This window comes from Oryctolagus cuniculus, chromosome 1 (assembly GCF_964237555.1).
Source record: "Oryctolagus cuniculus chromosome 1, mOryCun1.1, whole genome shotgun sequence".
Lineage (NCBI taxonomy): Eukaryota > Metazoa > Chordata > Mammalia > Lagomorpha > Leporidae > Oryctolagus > Oryctolagus cuniculus.
The window spans coordinates 125,016,890-125,041,997 of NC_091432.1; the positions used below are offsets into that span (position 1 = coordinate 125,016,890).

The window sequence follows — 25,108 nt, forward strand, 5'->3', positions numbered from 1 at the left end:
TAACAAGGACCAACAACGCGGCGTTGCAGAAAGGGCTAAGGCTTTGAAGTCTTTGAAGCAGAACTAGGACTAACTCCTACATCCGCCACTTATTAGCTCCATGAATGCTCTTTGATTCTCAGTTTTCTTGATGTAGAAGAATGGGTGAAACAATAACTCCTTCGATTGTTTGTTGTTTAATCTGCAGACAGCTGAGAGACAGACACGGTGTGCCTCACGCAATCGGCTGGTGGCCACAGTGAGGAGAACATGATGGGGCAACACTTTGTGTGCAGGGGCCTCCATCTTCCTGGTTCAGTTCTCAAAAGAAAGGGCTGAGTGATCCACTTGACAGCTGTAAGATAAAAATAAGCTTGGGTGTGGCCTGCATTCTCACAGCTCTTCTCAGGGTCTCACTCCTCTTCTTGACCAGCTTGGAGTCCATATTCTGAGTGACACCTGCATATCTCTGATGAGCTCACTATTCTTCTCCCCATCTGTCATCTCTGTCACTTACATGCCCTGGTCAGAGTCTATCTTCCCCTGACCCACAGGGTGCACTGTGACTGAAGCAATGGAAGGGAATGGGAAGAAAAGGGCTCATCACCACGCTGTGTCTTCAGGAAGCAGGATGGAGTCTGGGGGACAGGTAATGGCCCTTGAGAGGAAGAGCAGGAGTTGAAGAGGAAACCTCACAGAATGTGAGGCAGGCCCAACACTTCTCTGTGGCAGCCAAAGGCTCCCAAAGACCACAAGGAAAGCTGACTAAAGTCAGATCCAGAATGGGCCCAGCATCGCCTCTGCCCATTGTCCTTTGGGCAAAGCTATCCGAGGCTGACCCCAGATGTAAAGGGAGGAGGAACATACCTCTCCCTCCAAGAGAGGGACAAAAACAGGTGTGTGGCCGCCTTGAACCTGATAGACTACAAATAGGATTGGGTATGACTTTAAAGCAATGGCTTGCATTCTCACTGTTCTGGAAGGGAGATGTCTTAAGTCAAATGGCCTATGGGCTTGTACTCACTGCAGAGGCTTTGTGGGGAGAAGCTAGGTGTGCCTTTTCTAGCTTCTGGGGGAGACAGGTGGTCCTTGGCTAGAGGCTGCAAGATTTCCTTCTTTGCCTTCATGATCTTGTGGCCTGCTCTTTCACCAGTCTCTCCTCTGTGTTTCTGTTTTAAGGATATATGACACTGGGGTTCAGGTCTACAAGGATAATCCAGGATGAATCTCATCTTGCGATCCGTAATGGCATTTGCAAAAACCCTGTTTCCATACAAGAAGTCTTCAAAAATATTTTGTGTAAAATGTGTATTATGAAAAGAATAGAGACATGGGTTTCAACTTTTTTTTGCATCCAAATAAACTTGTCTCTTAACTTCATTTCTCCATGAACTTTTTGATGTCCCCTTGTGTAAGTTCATGTTCACAGGTTCTGTGAACATATCCTTTGGGGAGATCATCATTCAACTTTCTAGAGTTTGTCCACAAAGTATTTGGGTCTAAAATTCAGAGGAACCGTGGGTCCTGGCAGCAGCAGCAATGGTTCCACTCTTTTTCAGGAGCACAATATCCTACATGGCTGGTTTCTCTCACCACTCCATCTTCTGCCCATTTTGTCCTCATCATTCTAGCTTTCTTGCTGTTTTCTGAATATATTTTGAATACAAGACCTTGTACTTGCTGGATTATGCCCCAAACATCAGCATAAATCTCTTTCTTTTCATGGGGACATCTGTTCAAAGGCCACTTCTTATTGAGTCTGGTTCATCTCCATCTCTGCACTGCCATACTTGTTCTTCATAATCCTAGCCATCACCTGACCTGTGTCATTGAATGAGCCAGCATCCAAATACCTAAGACCAGCCATTTATGAAGGGAGGAGATGTATTTTGGCACATGGATTTGGAGGTTCACATTTTGAGATCGAGTATCCTCATGGGCCTGTTTGACAGACAGTGGATGGTGGAACAGGTGCAGAGGGAAGGTCGTATAAGGCACCAGGAAACAGAGAGAAATGGGGAGCACAATCAGCTGTGTGGTCCGTAGTGGAGTTCTACACAAGAAACCCAATCCAATCCAATCACTCTCCAAAAGCCCCACCTTCAGACAGCATAACTGGATTAAGTTTACATCCCTAACCCATTAACCCTTGACATTAACCCATTAACTGCTAACATAAGGCTTTTGGGATACACAAACCAATAGCCAAGCCATAACAATTACCTATGATTTGCTTAGTTTTGTTTGTTCATTAGAATAGAATTTTCTTCTAGCTTGCTTACCTCTGAATCTTCAGTCCCTAGAATAGTAGAAGGTACTTAGAAGGCCCTCAAAATATTTTGTAAACATCAAAGAAATTAGGTAACTCCTCTGTGTTCAAGGAGCCTAGCAGTGATGTAGGGGGACCAAGCAGTGATGTAGTTACTCCTGTGCTTCCAGACAACTCATTAGAAATGTTCTAAGTTCACCTGTGTTTGTTTTTCCTATCATTGCCTGTGGGAATCGAGGGAAAGAAAAGTCCCAAATGCAGCGATAGAGAGGCTGTTCTGGAGGGCGTCCTTCTCATTGTTAAAGCCAGCAGCTCCCAGCACTTGAATGCCTCAGTGGAGTCAAAGACTGCATAGGCCGAGAGGGTTTAGTGTTTAGAAATGGCCTTGTCTTGCAATGGAGGTTGTGGGTTGAGGGGAAGTGTTAACTCAGAGGAGAACTTCCTACTGAGAATTCTAGGATGGAAATAAGTTGAAAATACCATGGATCTGCCAATACATTATTTTACTCCTCATTAAATTCCCCAACACTGAGACCAGTGCCTATCGTATAATAGGCACTCAATAAATATTAGGAAAATAATGAATTCTATTGGGAATTACATGTGTGGCTTCTGTTGAATTCCACTTTGAGACTTGATGCAGACAGTGAGGGCTCTGGCCACCTCTAAGTGCCAGAACTATTGGAAGGCCAAGGAGACAAGGTTGGGGGGGGGGGGGGTCCTGGAGAATGTGGTGGCCCATCCAGCCTGCATCTTTGAAGATGGCTTGATTGAAATCTGCAAAGACCCCAAATGAGCAAGTGAAGATGAATGGCTTCCTGGAAAGAAGGCCTCTGGGGTATTTTGTAGAATCCATGGGTGTGAATAACAAAGAAGATCTGGGTAAGTCAAAGAATGCAGCTGGGTCCCAGGAAAAAGTATTTCCAGTGCTTGAAATGGTGACAGGATCCCTTTGTCCTGCATCTCAGGTTTCCCGGCTGCATGTCGACATCTATCTCCTACTGGATATCAACTTTCTACACATGGCAAAAAAAAAAAAAAAAAAAAAAAAAAAAAAAAAAAAAAACCACGACTGTGAGCAACACTCAAGATGTAAGGCTGAAAAGAGGGAGCCTCATTTGATGCCCATAGACTCGACTCTAGAATCTAGGGGAAGGGATGTGTTGGTCCAGCTGGCTACAGGTGCCCCCTCCGAGCAAATCCACTGTGGTCAAGGGGTGGCATCATGTAGGGATGCAGTAGCTCATGTGGAACTGATTCAGTGGGGGTTGGGGATGGCTCTCCATGAAGCACAGTATCCCACTGTTCCTTGTTGCCTGCCTGACTGCTTTCTAGGAGAAGCTCATTTGCACAAAATCTCTTCTGCAGGATGGTAGCCATCTTCTCAAATGCTTATACTGGCTGTCTATAGAGAACTGTGCCTTTTTCCCAGGGCTCACCCTTCCCTGTACTTCATTCCTTATGGCTTGTCCAAGAGGAAGTAAGGGGCCAGTTCAGGTTATTTTCTACAACGTACGGGGCTGGTAAACTTGGGGGTTGAGAGTTGGCAGCTGTTAGAAGCTGAAAGAGTGCTTTGGCAAATGGCACAAGGTGGATTTGGGCTCAACAGACTGGCCAAAGCCACAGGCAGTTCAGTTATGAGGAGGCAAAGGTTGTGTATAAGCAAAGAAAGGAGTTGAAGCAGTCATGCACTGAAGTTGATTTCAAGACAGGAGGGGCATGAGTAAGAGAGTGGGGTGGAAGATAGGAGGGGCATGAGTAAGAGAGTAGGGTGGTAAATGTGACCCCAAAAGAGGAACCCCGAGCCAGATCCTGGGTTCCTGTTAGTATCCGTGTTTCAGTTTCAGTTCACCTGCAACCTTAGACTTAAACTCTTTTCAATGAGTAGGCACAAGAAGGTTCTCTTGTACCCCAACAGGTTTGATTTCCTGTCCCATATCCCACTCAAAGTCTGCCTTCTCCGGCCAGATTCTGGAGCTCACAGTAGAAAATCAACGATTGCTGGTTCATGATGAAAGTTAAGGAGGTATGCAGCGGTTTTCTCTTCCTTTGCAAATGACAAAGCTGTTATTTGCAAAGTTACGTATCTGGCCTGGAGGACAGATGACAAATGCGAGATCCCAAGCCTCTGAGGTCCTCTGGGTTCCACCTCCAATGACTTTCCATCCCATCACAACATCCTCATCATTGGCTACCTACACCCAAACCCACAAGGTCCTAGGACCCAATAGATAGAATAGATCAGCATTTGTAAGAAAGATCCTTCCGACAAGCTATGCTTTTCTTATAGGCACCAGTAAAGATGGCTCCCTGTCTTATGGAATTTAAATTTACCAGTCATGAGTCAAAACACAGAGCTCAAGAAGAGAAAAAGTACATAGCTCTACAGCAAATCATTCTTCCTTCTCTGAATAGTATTTTTTATTATAATGAAAATTTTTCACCATGGAGATTGACTAAATTTATTTAGTACTATTGGGGATATGATTTTTAAAAATTATCTTCTTAACTAAATTTGACTGTTCTGGTGTGAATATGGTTGGAGTGTGTCCCTTAAAGTTAAATATATTGGAAGCTTAGCCCTCAATATGGGATGATGAGGTGGCAGGATCCTTCAGAGGTGGGGTCTAGGTCAATGGGGGCACTACTCTGGGAAGGAAGGGGTTAATGTAGTTCTCTTGGGACCCCAGTTAGTTCCTGAAAGAATGAATTGTTACAGAAAGAGTGAGCTTGGCACCCAAACCCCTCTTGCTGCCCTTCTCACTATGTGATCTCTGCCTTTCGCATGAACTCCCATCACTGTCATGCCAGCAGCAACGAGGCCCTCACCAGAGACAAGTAGATACCATCTCCAGAACTGTGAGCTACCTAAACCTCTTATTTCTTTACAGATTAGTTGGCACTAGGCATTTTGTCACAGAAACACAAAGCAGACTAAGGCATTGAATATTCAACTTTAATTCAGCAAGCATTGCTTAATTAGGACCTACAGTAGATTGAATGACAGCCCCCAAGATGCTATGTCCATGTCACAATCCCCAGAAACTGAACGGCACTTTGTTGTTAAAAGAGTCTTTTTTCTTAGGTTAAATATGTTGAGATTAGATCATTCAAATTTTCTGGTTGGGCCCTAAACTCAGTGGCAAGTGTTCTCATAAGAGACAGAGAGGAGATATGGACCAAGAGAAAAGGCCACGTGAGGATAAGGGCAAAGGTGGCAGTGCAGTCCCAAGCCAAGCATAGCTTCAGCCACCAGTATTTGGGAGGGGCAGGATTTTCCCTAGAGCGCTCAGAGGGCGTTCAGACCTATCAACACCTCATTTCAGACTTTGGGCCTCCAGAACTGCAAAGGGACAAATTTCTGATATTAAAAGCTACTTTCTGCTAATTTGTCGTGGCCACCACAGGAAACAAATATGGCCCCTTTCCCTTTGCTTTAAGAATATCTTTACTTTCTTTTGCCTCTATGGCCTCAAGCTAATTCATGTTTGCCTTGTGACTTGATCATGCTTTTTGAAAGTCTTTATTGAACCTTTACTGTGTCTTAGTCATTGTGCCCAGTGCCCTACAGGATAATCTTGTTTTAACTTCATTGCAGATTCCCGAGCTTATACCATGCTTATCTTCCTTGTAGGTGGAAGGGACCTTGGTTAGATCACATTGCTTGCCAGTGGCCACAAGGTTGGATAATGGAGTAAATGGGGTTTGAATGTGGAAATTTGAACTGAGGGCCCATAGGCTCACCTTGCAGGCTTTGGGTTTGAATGAAGGCCCTGTTCTGATGGCTCACAGCTTTTGAGTCTGAGATACTTCTAAAAGCCAGAGTTTGTCTCTATGGCTAGTTACATGCTTGCTTGAACTAATATGTATAAGATGTCACCCTGTCTCTTGCACACCAGTAACCCCCATTGCCTGAAAGAGCCAGCCTCTCTCTCTGTGAACTTCTCTGGGCATCTCAGCTTGTGTCCACCTCGCATCTGCATCCCAGGCCCTTCTATAGTCTGAAATGACAGGAGAGCTGGGTGTGGACTTGGTTCCAGTGGGACACACTGTGTGCATCTCTTTCCCAGTAAGCTTAAGGTTATGATGGAGCAACGGATTGCACCTGCTCCCTGTGGAGTGCCTCCTCTCAACTGACTGTGGACTACGATTGCTACCTTCTGCAACCAATACCAGGAACCATCTTTTAGATCCTCTAGCTGGAGACTGTGGGCAATTGTGTTAGAGGGTGAGGCTTTCTCTTCCTCTCCCTTATATCTCACTACCATGGGAAATGAAGTTGGAGCAAAGAAAAACATTTGTCAGACAGACACCTGGAGTTTTCTTTTGTCAAAACTGGCTGGATAGGATTCATCTTCAACTGATTGTTTTCTTGGCTTAAGCCATTATTTCTTGGTCCAAAGTGATAAGAAACTAAACAGCGATTAAACTTTAACAACCTTCCCTCTGACTTCACTACAAATGTTTGCACTGTCAGAGGCCTTGGGTGTCCTCACCATCCTGCCAACCCCTTCACAAGCGATACAGTAGATATTGGAAGGTAATCTAACACTCTGATAGAACACTGGAGAAGCAGGGGAGGCGAGTAGACACCATGGCTGATACAGGCTGCTAGATTTAAGTTAAAAATCCCTTCACACACACGCACACATTTCCGGATTCAAAAAAAAGTGCATATCTACTTGCGATTATTTATGTAAATGCTTTAAAGAATAGGCCTAAAGATATTTTTCTTCTCGGCAGCCTTTTGAGCGTTTTCTATCTTTTTCATCTGTTTTCATCTAAGCTGCACTTTAATGTCTTTTAACTGTATAGTTTTATGTGTCACCACTGATGCTAGTCGCCAGATAAATACAGTAGAGAGCTGGCATAGATCTTCTTTATGGGGTATACATACACAAAGTTGCTTCTGCATTTGTACACCTGCTCCATATTTTTGGAACCTGAAGCTGACAGGAGAAATAATAAACCAACTTTGTAAAGTAACAGATTCCCAATAGTTTAAGGCGTGGAAGAAATCTTGACAAGTCTCTTTATTATGATGCATAGACAGAGTTCCTTGGACAGCAAACTATTTTGTTGCGTTCAAGTTCTAGGCACTGTGCGATGTGGTGAGGGTCCCACTGTGACAAAAAATATGGGCTGTGCTTGGGACTTTTAAGGTCTTGAGGGGACAGGTTTAGGTATAAATGAAGTGAAACAAAACAATTTGATAAGTTAGAGTCTCTTGTGAGCAAGAGGAGAGGGCCACCAACATTTTCTAGACATAGGTGAGAAGAGGCTATGCTGTACAGCTAAGCTGAGCAGCTTCCAAACAGTAAAGAGTTAACAGAGGTAGATTCAGAACTGAAAGTGACATTTATTCTACCTAAAAAGTAGGACAGTGAGGGGGTGACAGATTGCTCCATGTTTGTTTCTTCCTTAAAAAATAGAAATATTACAAGAGTCACTGTGGACAGTTTCTCCTCCCTGCCAAGATCTGCCTCTAGCTCATGTGGAAAAAGAAAGTCATAAAAAGTAGCTGTGATCTCGGCCTTCAAATATCTGAGGTGTGGGAGAAAGAATCGCACTTGCTCAGAGATGCTCAGAGGGCCATGGCTGGGACCTATAGGCATTAGTTATGAGGAGGTGGGTTTTGGCTCCGTGGGGTCTCCCATGGAACTGGCTGCCTCATGGGGGCAGTGAGCTTCCCATTGCCAGAGGGATTAAAGTTCTATTAGGCATTAATGTCTGGAAGAATAAGAGGTTTGGACTCTTCCTAACCCAATGGCTCATCAGTGGATACATATATGTATTTGTGCTGGATTAGGGATCAAAGGATTGTTTTAGAGGAAAGAGCGGGGTATAATACATCGCATTGGCTTTTAGGACCAAGCATTGTCACCTCCTGTGATTCCCATGCGGAGTGAGCACACCCTCTTATCCACTCCACGCACATGTCTTCCAGCTTTGGGAGTGAGAGAGGTATGCACACTATCCTTGCCATCGCATAGAGGAGGGAGTCTCGGAAACACAGCTGGCATCACACCTCCTTTCCATCAAGGCTCATTTCACTGCAAGATGGTGGGACTTGCAGATGCTCAGAAGAAGGGAGGCAGAAGGGCAGAGCACTGTTTATTTATAAAGCCAGATTTTACATACAGTGCCCGCCAAGGATTTAGCGCTGCGCTTCGAGTGAATAAATCCCCCCAGTGTCAGAGACATAAGACGTTGTCAAGCTGCCTGTGAGACAATGTGATCATAAAGTCTTAGAACCGAAATACCTCCAGTCACCTTGGTAAGAAAATAATCCTCTCTCAAGTGATGCTTTGAAGTTTAATGGAGTTGCTCCCTAGCCAGTAAATGAAACCTGGTGTTGTGCTGAGACAGTGGTGTGCTGCCGTAGGAGCAGAGGAGGGAAGCTGCTGTCTCTCTTGCTCCAAGTTCTCCCTAGATGACCCCAGTCTGCTTTTATAGCCCCATTTCCCAAAACTGTCCTACACAAAACACACGCCTCATCAGAACATCCACTCAGCCTCCCAGGAAGGCCAGGGAGGAGAGTCGAAGCCAGGGCACCAGCCAGGCAGGGAGAGTGATGTGCCCCTTTGGAATGTGGGTTTAGCTGAACAGGCAGGGTCAAGTTAAAAAAGACCTGGCTGGGAATGCTTCTTGCCAGGTGAGCATGGGTGGAAGCCTGGTACAAGTGCCCGCCCTAGAGAGACCTTCTTGACACAGCTGGGCCTTGTGGGTAAGGAGAAGGGGACAGGAGGAGCATAGATTAGTTTGAGGTCAGGAAGGGAGTCTCAGAGGCAATAGTTGGGGGGCCTTAGCTAGGCTGGGTCCTTGGAAGTCGCAGAGAGAAGTTTCACAGACAGGCATCAGCCAAATGTTCTTTCAGTGTGGGATCAGTCTGCACAGGATTAAGTCTCAACGAGACCACCTCCTGTGCAAAGCAAGGAGCACACCTGGCCCTGTGCCTACTTGTGCCACAGTGTTCATTCTGATCACCAGGGAGGACCTGAGCTCATGGACCTCATGTTTAGATTTAACCTCATCTGGGAAGATCATCAAGGTTATTTGCAAAGGTGAAAGGGGGTGTGGTTATGCCAGAACTCACGAGAACTTCATGAGAACCATGGGCAGTCCATTTGCCATTGTGCAAGGGGAGCGCTGCAAATTCTGACACCAGGGAATTGATGGTTCTGATTTTCCCATTTGGTTCTGATATCGTCTGCATCCCTCTTGAGCTTTACCCCTACAGTCCTCACCTCAAGCTATCCATGCTGGCATAAATATTCCTTGCTAAAGGAGCTTATCAGCTAACTCACTTTTCCAAAGGACAAATTTTCAATGCCTGGGCCATTATTAGTTGAGTTCTGTGGAAAGCTATATTTCTCCCTAATGCATTCTCCAAATTACCTTTGCCTGACATATCCCCAAGCTACCTCTTGGATGAGGTTAGATGTTTAAGCAGGAATCAGATCAGATTGATCAGAAGGCCTAGTGTGCCTAGCCTACTGTCTGGCCTTAGACTTCAGGCAGTGGGGGTCATGGAAGGCAATCAAGCAGGGAAATAGTTGAGGAAGCAGCACATTGAGGGTGGATGGCAGACCAGCTAAACCCCAGGGACCTATGGGGTTGTTATCTCATTTATCTCTTCGGAATCTGGGCCCATTTCATCATCGCTGAGGCTTGCACAGGAAGCTGATGGTGGGATGCCAGTTGTGTCCGTTGTACATGGACATGAGCAGAAGATTCTCAAATATCTGAATTTGGAAGTTCACAGTAACCATGAGCAAAGATAGATTTTGAGTGTTAGAATTATCGATGGCAGGAATGGAGTCAGTCTTATTTTTGGAAATTGGGATAAAACAAACCATTCTCCATAGAGAATCAAATTTTTCTCTTTGCCTGGCAATTGATGCTTTCTGGCTTGAATTCAGTACAATTTTTTTGGCTTTTTGCAGTTGGTGAGACTTCATCTTTCTAGAAAGAATTTGTCCATTGATGGAAGAGGCGATGTAAATATAAAATGTAGTTCTATTATTGTGTAGTGGGCCAGAAAACTGACTGAGATATAAATTTGGTGTTGGGTGAAAGGACCTTATGAGATTCTGTGAAGCAATTGGTCTTTTCTTCCTGATTACCAGTCTTGGACGATGACAATGGGGCAGGGATGATTCAAGTTGCAGAGTGAAGATGGGCGTCTATCAAAACTGAGAAACACTGATAAGGTAGGTTATGGAGGTGGAGATTTTCTTGGATAAATGAGTCCCTCGGTTAGGGTAAAGCAGGACTTACAATGAGTAGCCAACTATTATACAACTGATCTTGTTACCCTAGTCTCAGACCTTTTCCGTCTCTGTAACTGAATACCACAGGCTGGATAATCCATAGCAAAAGGGCACTTACTTAGCTCATAACTCTGAGGTCCTGTGGGGTCCCAGTGCCAGCTTCTGATGAGGTAGCATGGTAGAAGGTATCACAGGCAAGAAGAACAAGGATGCTGGCTCAGTTTTCTCCTCGTCTACTCATAAAGCCACCAATGCCATCCCAACAGCCTCACCCTCCTGACCCCATCTAACCCTAATAACCACCCAAAGGCCCCTCTCCATATCTAAATCATGTACGCCAACTATGCACTTGGGGTTTAAATGGCCATCGTATGAAATTTCAGGGGACACGTTCTAACCACAGGGTTGGTGTCGGTGAAAAAGCCTGCAAACAAGGGAACAGAGTCAATTAAGACTTGGCGAGATTGGAGATTTTCAGATTTTCTAGTCCCTCTTTTGGCACAAATGGGCCCTTCTCACATATCTGGGTACTTTGATATCTTGATAAATGATCACCATGTTTCTGTTACTGAAATACAAAGGGTGGATTGGAATGGTGAGGCGAGGGGAAGGTGGTGATAATGAGTTCATGCTAAAACATCCCTGGAAAGAGAACACGCTGTTCAAAAGCCAAGGAGCCCAAAGGAGCGTATTGCTTTCAGCATTTTGAAGTAGCTTCGTGTGACATGGCAAAGAAAGAGGAATTGTACGAAATAGGATCACGAAAAATCCTTGTAGGTCGTTTTAAAAAACTTGGGCCCTGGAGACCTTTAGTACGTTCCAAGTTGCGAACAGAGTGACAAGTTCAGTTTGGAGTTCAGGTACTAATCTTGGTGAAAAGTTTGAGGTAGGGAGACTTGTTAAGAACAGTGATGTGGTCCGGTACCTTGACATGATACAGACAAGAGATGATGACTATCCAAGTGAGAGCTTTGGTAGTAAGCTCAGAGAAGATGAGGAGGTTTTAATCAATAGGTGCAATTAGCCCTACTTGGTGAAGCACGAACAAGGAAAGTTTGTGAGACGGAAGAGCCCATGTGGCTGCCAGGTTTCTGATTTGGATGGTGCGGCTGGCAGAGCGGATGGTGGGACAAACAGTTGACAGAGGGGAAGGATTTGGGAAAAGAGGATTGGCCAGTTTTAGATATGCTGTGTGGGAGGTATAGTGAGACACACGAGGCAAGAGCCCATCTGAAGTCCCGGTACGAAGTCAGGACTAGAGGTTTCCATTTAGGAGACATTGGCTTAGGGTTGTCAATGACAATAATGAAAGTGGATGTGCTGGCTAAGGGGAAGCCTTAATCATATCTGACAGAACCCATTGAACCCATGGTGCTTAGGTGTCTAGGGCCTTGGAGGATCATTTCCTCCACGTTTGGCCAGCTCAGCAAGATGCCGACTCAGCAGCTTGGAGTTAGCACAGTGGACAGTCCATTTCCAGAGGCCAAACCCTCTCTCCCTCCCATTCTAATCCTGTTATTTCTTTGAAAAGGAGACTCCTGGTGTTCTATTGTTGATGAGATGTTTCCTGCCCCCTTCTCAACTCTCCTATACGTGTGTGACACCATACACTTTGATATGAAATGGTTGGGTCTCTCTCTTAGGGCCCTTTCCATGGTGTGACCATCCACTTCCAGCCTAGACCAAGTTCTGTGTGGCTAAGGCTCAAGGCTGTGTGTGCTTTGTCATCTCTCCCTCACAGAGTTTTCTTAATAAGTCTTATTCACATTGTCAACGGTGGTGGTGGTGGTGGTGATGGTGGTGGGGGTGGTGGTGGTGGTGGTGCTGGGGTGTGTGTGCCATGCAGAGAATTCTCTTAGATGCTTTATGCATGATATCTAACCTTGCCTGATTTGAGAAAAGGGGACTTGGAACAATGAAATGACCTGAAAGCCAAGGTTCTAGCTAACATACCCAGCAGCCTCACTGGGAAATAGCTTGAAAGATTAAGACCATGTAATTTATTCCAATTGGAAATTACTGCAGGAGTTTATGCAAGGGAATGACATGGTTTTCAGATTTCTTTTGGAGGACTGGCATGAAATTCCACCATGAAAAGAAAAGTCAGGTCCTTCAAGACTGTCTCTGGAAAAGGAATCTCATGGTAGGGAAAGGCCCCTGGAACTCAGGACTCTGATTCCTGCATTTGTAAGTTCCTCTCTGACTCCTGTCTTGACCCAAGCATTCTCTCCCTGGGTGATCCTTCCCTTTATACCCTTTCCGTAGACCCCTGAGACAAAATCCCAAGTTCTCAGTTATTATTCCAAAGTTTTATAAACACTCATCAACTTAAATGAGATTTATTTAAACCTAAGATTTTCTTTTTTTTAAAAAAAAGATTATTTATTTATTTATTTGAGAGGTAGCGTTACAGACAGAGAAAGGGAGAGACAGAGAGAAAGGTTTTCCATCTGCTGGTTCACTCCCCAAATGGCCATGACAGCTGGAGCTGAGCTGATCTGAAGCCAGGGCCAGGAGCTTCTGTGTCTCCCACATGGATGGGGGGGCCCAAGCACTTGGGCCATTTTCCGCTTCTTGCCCAGGCCATAAGCAGAGAGCTGGATGGGAGTGGAGCAGCAGGGACTTGAACGGGCCCCTATATGGGATGCCGGTGCGCAGGCAGATGCTTAGCCTACTATGCCACAGAACACACCCCTAAACCTAAGGTTTTTTTTTTTTTTTTTTTTTTTTTTTTTTTTTTTTTTCAGGCAGAGTTAGACAGTGAGAGAGAGAGAGAGAGGCAGAGAAAAAGGTCTTCCTTCCATTGATTCACCCCCCAAATGGCCACTACAGCTGGTGTACTGTGCCAATCCAAAGCCAGGAGCCAGGTGCTTCCTCCTGGTCTCCCATGTGGGTGCAATGCCCAAGAACCTGGGCCATCCTCCACTGCTTTCCAGGGCCACAGCAGAGAGCTGGACTTGAAGAGGAGCAACCGGGACAGAATCTGGCACCCCAACTGGGACTAGAACCTGGGGTGCTGGTGCCAGAGGCAGAGGATTATCCTAGTGAGCCACAGCACCAGCCTAAGGTTTTCAACGAAAAATATTTTATCACAAATAATCATTGAGTGTTAAGACCATGCAGGGAATTCTCCCGGATGCTTTATGCATAATAACTTAATTGATCTTTACAACAGTCTTCATTGGATTATGGCCATTTTAAAGGGAAGGGAAGGGGGCCAAGGAAGAGTGAACAACATTTCCAAGATTAGCCACTTAATCTGTGATGGAGTCAGGATGTGATCAAAGCGGCTGCCTCCCAAGGGCTCTTGCTCTTGGCTGTTCTGCTACATAGCTTCCTAGTGACAGAACCCTTGCTGTAGCTTTGCCCTCTTGAGTTCCTAGGACTTTCTCCATAGACACACAGGCTCCATGTGACACACAGGCAGTAAGTCCTCCCTTCATTTTGCTCCCTCTCATCTGTGGTTCTGGATTTCAGATCCACAATCATCAACTGCTTCCCACATTCTGGAATCCTGCCTGAGGCATCTGTGCTGTCTGAGAGATTGTCAACAGGAATTACATCCTCCTTCTGTGTGGACCTTACCTTCATGAAACAGCAGGTCCCAACTCTATATTTGTGTTGACGAAGCAAACCTAAAATATAAGGATACTTCAAAAAGTACATGGGGAAATGGAATTAAAAGATAAGTTTATTTTGGTGCAAAACACTCTAATCCATGCCAGTGCCGCGACTCACTAGGCTAATCCTCTGCCTGCAGCGCCGGCACCCTGGGTTCTAGTCCTGGTCGGGGCGCCGGATTCTGTCCCGGTTGCTCCTCTTCCAGTCCAGCTCTCTGCTGTGGCCCAGGAGTGCAGTGGAGGATGGCCCAAGTCCTTGGGCCCTGCACCTACATGGGAGACCAGGAGAAGCTCCTGGTTTCGGATCAGTGCAGTGTGCCGATGGGTGAACCATCGGAAAAAGGAAGACCTTTCTCTCTGTCTCTCTTTCTCACTGTCTAACTCTGCCTGTCAAAAACAAAACAAAACAACAACAACAACAACAACAACAAAAAACAAAAAACAAAAAAAAAACCACTCTAATCCATGCACAGTCTCTTCATAATCTGCAATTCCATGAACTTTTTTATGCATGCATTCCAATTATTTTTTTCTACTAAAAAACTCATCTTCTAATTCCTTGAAGATATTCAAGTCGTACATACAGAAATTGACCACCTGTACTACCAAGGTGTAGACTGCTGTGTGGGGTGTTTGCTAATTTCTCCATTCCCCCAGGAGAACTCACCCTCTCCTCTTTTTTGGTCACTGTTGAAAGCGTCCCTTGGTTCTGCCACAGGGTCTGCTCTGGTAAGGTTGCAGGTGCCCTGGGGACAGTGACCTGCCTTTGCTTTTATCTCACCCAACTTTCACCTGCTCTCAGTGGGCTCCTACAAAATACGTGTTACGTGCATGAAGGAGTTCATGAATAAAGTTAATGTAATCCAATACCTATTTTTGAAGCTTGCAACCTCCTGCCCTTACATCTCTCTCTCTCTTGAAACTTCCTCCATTTTAAAATCTTCGGCACATTTTTAAAGCGTAGGTCACATAATTCAGTGGTAACCTAATATATTCTTCCAGAACCTTCTTTTAATTAGCGACTTAACAACATTGGATTTTATTGTCATTTTATAGTGCTTTGCTAATGTCTCATTTTTATTCTCATCTTATTTTCCCACCCCCTGATCTGAAATAATTTTTTACTATCCTCCACACCGTAGTTTTTATCCCTCATAATCAATATTAATTTCATCCTAAGATCATATTTTAAGATGGAACTATTTGCTTGGTTCAAGTTTGGAGATCAAGAGGTAGTTAGTAGAATCTATGTTTTCAAAGAAAATTTCTTATTAAGATAATTATCTGGCAGCCCAACAGGATACTCGTACGCTGATGCATTTCTGCTTCAAGGTGACTCGGTCACTCTTTGAGAGGGAGTGCCACAGCCTGGGGGAAGCCAGCATAGAGGCGGAATGGGAAAGGAGGCCAACAGGCAGGTGGCGTTCACCCCATTGCCCTGGATTTCTGTACGGTTGCCACGGCCGGGCTTGGCTTTGGGAGACGAAGCCCATCTCCGCAAGCTCTCAGAAGCACTTGACGTGCTGTGTGGAGCAAGGGTTCCAGGAACAACGCCATCGGCGGGAAGGAGCCAACAGGAGAAAGTGAGAGAGCAGGTAAACACATAGCAAGAGGCAACGTTCAGAGGAACTGATCGCAGGGGTCTGAAAACCCTGCTTGGCTGTTGGTGGAGAAGTGTCACTCCACATTCCAGGTACTTGGTGAATTCAAGACATTCCATTTGTTGTGAAGCCCAAGAGGGTTTCAGTCATTATTTTTTATTAAGATGAATCATAAGATGAACTTATTCTTCACTGAAAAAGCCTAGACATTGATGTTCAATTGCGGAACAGGAGCAAAAAGGAACTCATTTCTGTTCTTTCTGGAATCAACATGAAAATGAGCCTTTGTTTTCTTGCCTTTTTTTTTGGGGGGGGGGTTGAGGACAGAACAATGTTATCAACGGAGTAATTATGGGGAAAATGCAGAAAGACAGAAATCTCTTTAGAAAGTGAGTGTAAATAGCATCATGGTTTATTTTTAAGGGAGGCCTCTGATTCGTGCATATTTCCATGGACCTGGAGGAAGACTCAGCAGTCGGGAGCTGCACTGGCCTTCCTCTGTTTTCTCAGGGCTGTCACAGTGGTTTTTATTCCTTTGTCCCCAACCTCAGTGTTAAATAGCTGCATAAAACTGCCCCAGCATCCCTTCACTCCCTCCCTCCCCAACCACGTCTTCCTCTATCTCTTTTCTGCTTTCTTCGCTCAATGTTCTCTCTAAATTTCTCTCTCAGGTGCCTTCTGTCTGGCACACTTTCAAAGTTACCTAATTTTCTTCAGGTTTTATTTCTTCTGAGTAGGCTCACCTATCTGAAATTTTGACCTGGGATAACGGGCCCATTAGATGTTCCGTAATGTCTTCACTGCTATTCAAGTCCTATTATAGTATCTTTGTACTTTCATGTCCAGTACTTAACTCAGTCTCCAAAAGCACCCCAGGAACAGGGAGTAGTACCCAGTTTTGTGGACAGTGAACCTCAAACAGAGAAGACTCCTCTTCTCGGGCATCCTGGCCTTGGCAGGGGAGGGCCTGCAACTAGGGCCAGGGTTCTTCATTCTAAGCCTGTTGCTCCTCCCACTCACAACAGTGCTTTTGGATTGCCACAGTAGGTGCTTGTGCAGTTGTTCCCTAGAGAAGGAGCCCAAGTGGTCTTTTCAAAATGCCGATTGGCTGTCTCCAGCCAATGGGATGAAGACCCTTCTTTATCCCCACCCCAAGCACATGGCTGTTCTTTCAGCCTCTTGCTGCTTCTGCTGCCTTCCAGCACTGATCCTGTGTTCCTTCTGCCTGTGACGATCTTCTCGTCCTTTTACTGCCTCCAGATGTGGGACCAGGCATGGATTTTTCCAGAAGCGTTTGGCCACTTTTCTCCTCCACCCCACTTCTTCTACCATCTCAGGACACTGTAGAAAATTTGAATTCATGAGTGTGAAACAGTATTCACATTTCACAAAGGCATTATTAAAAAGGTTTATTTATTTATTTATGAGGGAGAGAGAGAGGAGAGAAACAGAAAAAAAGAGACATATTCAATCAGTGGCTTACTCTCCAAATGGTTGCAACAGCTGGGGCTGTGCCAGGCTGAAGCCAGGAGCGAAGAACTCCATCAAGGTCAGCTACTGGGTGGCAGGGACCCAAGAACATGGGTCATCGGGTGCTACCTTCCCAAGTGGATTAGCAGGAAGCTGGGTCAGCAACAGAGGAGCAGGGACTCTACCTGGCATTCTTGTTAGAGGAGAAGTGGGGTCTAAATTCCTGTTCCGGATCCTTGCCTTCTACTAAGAGCAGTATTTTAAATACAGGCATGTATATGATGCACACAGTGGTAAAGTTCATTTAAAAGGTGAAAAAGTAGACACACACATGGGCATATTTGAGGCGTGGAGTGAGCCAGGAAGGGGAAGAGGTAGGAAGGGAAGTAGAGAGAGGGCAGCTCAATGCTCCATCTTGTCCTGGTCTCTGATGAAAGAAGAAGGGAGGAAATGGAGAGCCCTTCCCAGTTGCCTGCCTCCATTTTTAGGCTCAGCCCAGGCACCTGGAGAAGGGAGATACGTCCTGGGAAGGGGGCTGTTGCACTGACAGGCAGATAGGACTATGTAGACTGGGTGTGTGTTGGGGGTGGCTACCAGCTTGTGGTCCTAATCTAGCTCCCTGCCTTATCCCTTATCACTCTGATGGGAGCTATAGGCATCTCAAGCTGTGGTTTCACCTGCTATGCCACAACACTAACCCACACATGTTTGAGTGGCATTTCCAACCTCCAATAGATGTGAAGTTTTGTGAGGCCAGAGGCTATGTATTTATTTGCTTGTGATTACATTCCAAACGATGCTCAATAAGTATTTATTGAACTGTGCCAGCACTACAAGTAAAATTGAACAGTGTCAGGGTCAAGAAAATAAGATTTTACTGTGTGATTCATCATAGCAGTGTGGGACTTTGGATCCTGGTCAATTTAATAATTTCTTGAGGACACAATTATCAAGCAGGAAAATTGGAGAATTCCAGATAACCTAAAAATGAAGAGAATCTGTCACAGAGGTAGTAGGACACAAGTTTCAAAGAGCAGTCTCTTCTGTGAATTCTTCCCTGGTCAACTCCAGGGCTGCCAGCTATTTCCTCCTCTCATATGGTGCGTTATTTAAATGTTCATCTTCCTTCTTCAATTTCAATTCTTGCCTCTCACAGCAGGATGATGTTGTATTTCTATGCTTCTGTCTACCTCCTCACCTGATTCATTTCTTTTTTCTACATATTTATTTATTTTAAAGTCAGTGTTATACAGAGAGGGAGGGAGGGAGCAAGGAAGGAGGAGAGAGAGAGTGAGAGAGAGAGAGAAAATAAATCTTCCATCCATTGGTTCACTTCCCAAATGGTTGCAACATCTGGGGCTGGGCCAGGCTGAAGCCAGCAGACAGGAGCTTCTTCCAGGTCTCCCATGTGGGTGCAGGAGCCCAAGCACTTGGGCCATTTTCTGCTACTTTCCCAGGTGCATTAGCAGGGAGCTAGATGGGAAGTGGAATAGCTGGGTCTTGAACTGGTGCCCATACAGGATGCAGGCATCATGGATCGTGGCTTTACTTGCCATGCCACAGGGCTGGCCCCCACTCACATGATTTCTAACTTGGCAGGAAGGACTTCAACTAATCTTTGTTGAATGAATGAATTTGTACTTAAGGAAAGCTAAACCAGACCAGGAAGAACTGACACAGCCAGTGGTGGGCTGCACTGAGAGGACAGGAGTGGGTTCTGAGCCAACTGGAAGTCACTTGTCTCATTCTTGGTTATCTCTCCCACCTGTAACACATCTGTTTCACTGAAGGGCAATGAGAAATAAGTCACAAAACTTTTACAGCTTTTATTATGATCATCGTAGATTTGCTTCCATGGGAGACTTGTGGTTGGGAGGAAGGGTGGTGGATTTTGTAATCATGTAAATCCTGGTTCTAATTGCTATGAGTCATTAGGTTCTGCCCTCAGACAATCTGCCTGTGCTCCTGATTTCTCATCACGCAATCTGATAACAGTATCTTGTTCTCCAGGTTGTCATGCGGCTCATGAGACAGTAGACATTTCAATGCCATGTGTGTGCTCCCAGTCTTTTCTTTCCCTACTCCATCCAGACCCAACCGACTACAAAAAAATTTTGTCTTTATCTGCAGCCTGCACAGCTTCCCTTCCTCCTCCATCCTAATGAGAATTCAGCCTTTGACAGCTATTTCTGCTGTTTTTTGCAATGTGGAATCAAGTGAATGAGTAACAAGAGACACAATCCGGAGAGGAGAGGTGGGAGGTAATAGAGAAAGGAACGAAAGACCAGAGCCTCCTGGCAGGAGCTCTAGGGAGGACTCTGGGGAGAAGGCGGGGCTAGAGATGGGCTCTAAGGCAGCAGAGTTGGGGTTGAGAGTCAAGGTTGTCTGGCTTTCAGGAACGTTGTTGTATACATTTTTTAAAAAATATTTATTTATTTATTTGAAAGACAGAATAACAGAAGGCAGAAGCAGAGAGAGAGAGAGAGAGAGAGAGAGAAAGAGAGAGAAAGAGAGAGAGAGGTCCTCCATCTGCTGCTTCACTCCTGAGATGGCTGCAACGGCCAGCCTCTTAGCTGTGGTGACGTCCTATGTAGGGCAAAGCCCTGCTGGCCTGCTTGTGGTGCTGGTGTAAACGTGGCTACTGTGCTGCTGGGCGTGTGACAGTACAACACATGCAGTCCCCTACACAATATAATTCCTGACAACAGTCGTAGGCCACGATGTTACTGGGTTATATATTTACTATACTCTATTTTTAAAAATGCCTGGATTCATTTATTTAATTCTTTGACAAGCAGAATGACAAATTGAGAGAGGGAAGAGAGAGAGAAGGACAGAAAGAGAGAGAATATTTCATCCTCTAACTCCTTTTTTTTTTTTAAGATTTATTTATTTGAAAGTCAGAGTTACACAGAGAGAGAAGGAGAGAGAGAGGGAGTGGGGGAGGGAGAGGGAGAGGGGGAGAGGGAGAGGGAGAGATGGAGAGAGAGAGAGAATCTTCCATTCACTGTTTCACTCCTCAACTGGCCACAATGGCCAGAACTGTGCCAATCCGAAGCCAGGAGCCAGGAGCTTCTTCCAGGTCTCCTACATGGGTGCAGGAAGGCCCAAGGACTTGGACCATCTTGTACTGCTTTCCCAGACCACAGCAGAGAGCGGGATCAGAGGAGGAGCAGCCGGGACTCGAACTGGCACCCACATGGGTTGCCAGCACTACAGGCGGCAGCTTTATCTGCTATGCCACAGTGCTGGCCCCGTGATTCACTCTTAAATGGCCACAAGAGGCAGGTCTGGGCCAAGCTGAAGCCAGGATCCTGGAACTCCATCGAAGTCTCCCACATGGGTAGCAGGGGCTCAGGCACTTGGGCCATCTTCTGCTGCTTTCTTAGGTACATTATCAGGGAGCTGGATCAGAAGTAGAGTAGCTAGGCCTGGAACCCTCCCTCCAATATGCTAGGCTGGTTTCCCAAGTGGTGTCCTGACCGGCTGCACCACAACACTGACCCCTCGAGTTCTTCTTTTCCAAACACTTTGTTATTTTATAATGTCCTCCCTCTATTTAGCAAAACAAAAGGTTGACTGCAAAACAGACTGCCCTGTGATGCAGGCAGCAGGCTCCTACCTCTTGGGCTTCACATGCCTGTTAAATGCATCCAGAGAACACGTCTGTGCAGGTGCTCCCTGTGATGTTCACACGGAGAGGAAGCTGACTAAAAATGCAGTTCTTAGAATGTGCTCCTGGTGTTAAGTGGCACATGGCTGTGCCTAAGTGATAGAATGTGTTGAACTTCCTCAACCACCCCTGGGAACGCAGCAGGCACTTAACAAATTACTCCCACTGTCCCCACAGGAAAATGGTCTGACACCAACCTGGCCGACACAGTCAAAGTGGCGTGGCAGATGCTAGAATGCGGTTGCTGTGGACCACCACTGAAGTCCCCTTTACTTCAATTCTCGAGGTTTCTGGGGGAAATATTCTTGGAGCTTGAAGTATTTAGATGATTGATGCAAGTCTCCACTTTACTTGCCCAGAAATCAGAAAAAAAGCATTGCAAAGCTTGTTATAAAGTTGGTTGCTATTGGTTGCATTTCTTCTCTGGATTGCTTATTGAATGTAGTAAGACCGGATGCTCTCAAGGCAGCTGCCAATCATGAGTGGGATCTTGGCTCCCATTGGCTAGATTTGAGTTGATGTGGAGGTCAGCAATGTGATGACTCAAGCTGCCAGAGCAGGGCTGACCTTTCAAATTGACGTTGGCAGGTTCAGGGCTCTGCAGAAAGATTTGTAGCTCTGACTGGCAGTTATTTAACAACAACAACAAAAAAAAGTTAAAAAAAGAGGAGGAAGAAGAAGAAATCAAAAACAAATAAATAAAACAAGAAGAACAAGGAGATTTCAACATCAAAGGCATTAAACGCTGGGAAAGATAAAGAGAAGTTTCTGATGGTTTGGTCCTCATTGGTGGCTCCTGTTTTGGCTGTTCATTTTTACACACTTGTCTGTATTCTGGGGGAAACGGAGGGGAGGGAAGCATTCTCACTGATTTTTGTCAAGTGAAAGACGCTGAGTATGGTAATCAGTCCCTTCTGAAGAGCATGTGTGCCCTAGCAGCAATGATTTTGCAGTCCCTAATTGTTTCTCGCGTCAACCAAGACCAGAAGAGATGAAAGCAAGAAAGCAGAGACCACCCAAAGTGGGAATTTTAATCATGCACCAGGGGGTTTCTGGACTCCTCAAGTCGTGGAGAGACAAGCTGGGGATGGGGAAATGGAACAAATCCCAGTTTACACCTTGACACTTGCCCAAGCGCGGTTTTGATCTTTGCTTTTGTTTCTAATTGCCAGCGCTGTATTCCTGCAGAAGGGTGTGGGCGTTTGTTTAGGCACCTGTGCTGAATTCTAATCGGCTTGTTTTCTCATAGGCTCAATGAAGTTTATATTAAACGGCACGGAGTACAACACTCAAAAGGAATGACCCAGGTTTGACGTGCAGCTTCTCTCTCCATCAGGTAAGTGAAAATAAGCCTTCGCCTCGAGTTGTGCATTGGATGACTCCTTTAAAAGCGCGTCACTAAGGAGTCTTACCATGATCACCCATCACTCCCTCACCACCCATCCTTTCCATCATATTCTGGGAGCCCAACTGCCTGCTAAACCACCTCATGACCTTAGGAACAGAGCTAATTAACACCTACTTAGTGAGCTGTTGTGAGGAATATGAGGGTAACTCAAAAAGTTCATTTAAAAGTGAAAGGAAAAGATACGCTTATCATGGTTCAAAAAACTATGACATTCATGCAATTTTTTCATAACAGGCATTTTCCACTGACTTTTTTTTGACACCCTCATAGGCATGGATTTCAGCATTTGCTTGCATCAAGATAAACATGTATTTTAAATTTGATTTACATCAACTCTTTGAAGTACCTTCATATACACCTGTGGGGATAGGGAGGTAGACACACAGATGGAGAAGTGGGAAGAGAGCAGGGGAGAGTGCTTAGTACTGACGGGCGCACACTAGGCACTCAACACGAAGTCCTAATGCTCAGCCCTGCTTTGAACACTGGGAGCCCACATTATGTTAAACACAGGAAGGCACTGGGGTTGCAAGGATGAAAATCACATTCCATAAGGAACATTTGGGAACCTGAGATCCTCTTGGGCCTCTTGTTTATGGACATTGTGGGCTACATCTTCGGCTTTGGGAAAGCACCTGTCGTGCCTGGACACTGTAGCACTGCACGGAAGCAGGCAGAAACTGTGGTGTGTGTGCTGCTATTCTCTCCCACTTTGCTTCAGCGTGGATCTGGGCTGCTTCTTATCACTGGTGACCAAGGAAACCTGCATGTGGACTTGTAACAAACGTGGTTTGTGAGTGCTCCCACGGGTCGGAGAGACAAGGCCTTAGGGAAAGATCTAACCTCACTATTCCTTGAAGGATTGCAAAAGAAGTTTGAGGGCTGCAGAGGGTGTGGGATCTCGTTGGAATAATGACTCTCAATCACAAACTCTTGACAAACATCTGTTTTTTTTTTAATTTTTTTTTAATTTTTATTTTTTTTGACAGAGTGGACAGTGAGAGAGAGAGACAGAGAGAAAGGTCTTCCTTTGCCGTTGGTTCACCCTCCAATGGCTGCCGCGGCCGGCGTGCTGCGGCCAGCACACCGCGCCGATCCAATGGCAGGAGCCAGGTACTTCTCCTGGTCTCCCATGGGGTGCAGGGCCCAAGCACTTGGGCCATCCTCCACTGCACTACCTGGCCACAGCAGAGAGCTGGCCTGGAAGAGGGGCAACCGGGACAGAATCCGGCGCCCCAACCGGGACTAGAACCCGGTGTGCCGGCGCTGCAAGGTGGAGGATTAGCCTAGTGAGCCGCGCGCCGGTTTTAATGAGGGGTGATTAATGTACCAACTCCAGGCGTCTGTGGCAGAGCTTAGTGGAGGGCACTATTTGGAGGTGGGAAAGGAGATGGAGTCCCTGTGAGTATTTCATAATTTAACGCTTCAGAGACCGCTGAGGGCCGGGAGCAAGGAACCACGTTGAGATGCAGACTCTGATGCCTGAGGTATACGTTTCCTTCTGCAATTCCGAGTTCCCAGGTGCTGCTGGGCTTTGGGCCACACTTTGACTAACACGGCAGTAAATACAACATTTCAATAGCCATCTCCACTCCTACACCGAGGGAGCATTGTACCTCCACCGGTAGCCTCATTAAACTTCTTTCTTCGACTACTTTTTACAACCTTCCTGTCCTGATTCAGCTGGGAATTGAACTTGATTCATCAGGTGAGTTCTTTTCCAACCTCCTGGAGACGCATCTTCCAGAAAGACCAGTGAACAATGACTCTTCGGGGGCTTCTGTCCAGAACTCAGCAGGTGAGAGATGACACAACTTCCCTGGACTCAGCAGCAAACGTTCCATCTCTGCTGACTGCTGCTCTTCTCATGTTTGGACAACAATGATTAAAGGCCCACGCGTTTCCAGCTAAGTGTTGGCGATTGGCTGGCAGGCTTGCAAACACTCGCTTTTCCAGAGGTCGATAAGCATTGGGGGAATATTTTTCATGCTGAGCAGGACGACGCAAATTGCCCGGCATCTGGAACAAATTGCTGTATGGGTACCCGAGCTGCAGAGGAAGAGGCGAGAAAAGGCTGCCATCAGGAAACCTAGCGAAGCTTCCAGATTCACAGGCCAGGGAGGGGTGTGGCCACAGGACCCTGGGGGGCAGTGGAGCCCCCCTTTCAGGTGTGGGAGCAGCCGAGGATGAAGTCCATTCTGTAGCAGTGGAGAGCAGGGTTTTGCAGGGAGAATGGAAAATATGGACTCCCAAGAGAGGTGAAGGCCTCACTATAGATTTTGTAGGTCTATTATGTATCACTTAACAATGGGACATGGTCTGAACATGTACCGTTAGGTGATTGTGTTGTGTGACCATTGTACCTGCACAACCCTACACGTGGTAGCTGATGACACGGGAGCTGTGTTAGAGTTGTACCCCTCCTCAGCATTGGCTGAAGCATTGCTACCCTACACCTGACTGTTTCAATCACACGAGGCTCTGAGTTCCAGATCCAAGGGATACCAGCTAGAAGCTGACCTCCAGGCAGAGCCTCTGTGTGCCAGCGGCTGTGCCCTAGTCCCTCTATGTGTTATCCTGTTAATCCACAGAGCAACACTTCCAAGTAAGTAGGCTCGGTTTAGCCCCGTTTTATTGGTGAAGCAATGGGGGCCCACAGGGGAGAAGTGAGTGGCCTGGAGGCCGAGGAAACTCGGCAGCCTCCTGAGAACATGACAGTTGGGAAGGCACAGGCAGGGAGGCCACAGACATCTCCTGTCCTTGGGCTCTCCCTTCCCCTGGCTCTCATCTGGCTCACCCTTCCTGACTCCATCCC

At 46.0% G+C, this 25,108-nt stretch overlaps 1 long non-coding RNA gene across 1 annotated transcript in view; it reads left to right on the forward strand.

The window, feature by feature from the left end:
- Positions 1-25,108, forward strand: part of LOC127491475 (uncharacterized) — a 301,265-nt gene that overhangs the window by 197,768 nt on the left and 78,389 nt on the right. The window contains exon 2 of the long non-coding RNA XR_007920181.2: positions 22,135-22,221. This is a non-coding gene — a long non-coding RNA (uncharacterized lncRNA). The remainder of the gene's footprint in view (positions 1-22,134; positions 22,222-25,108) is intronic.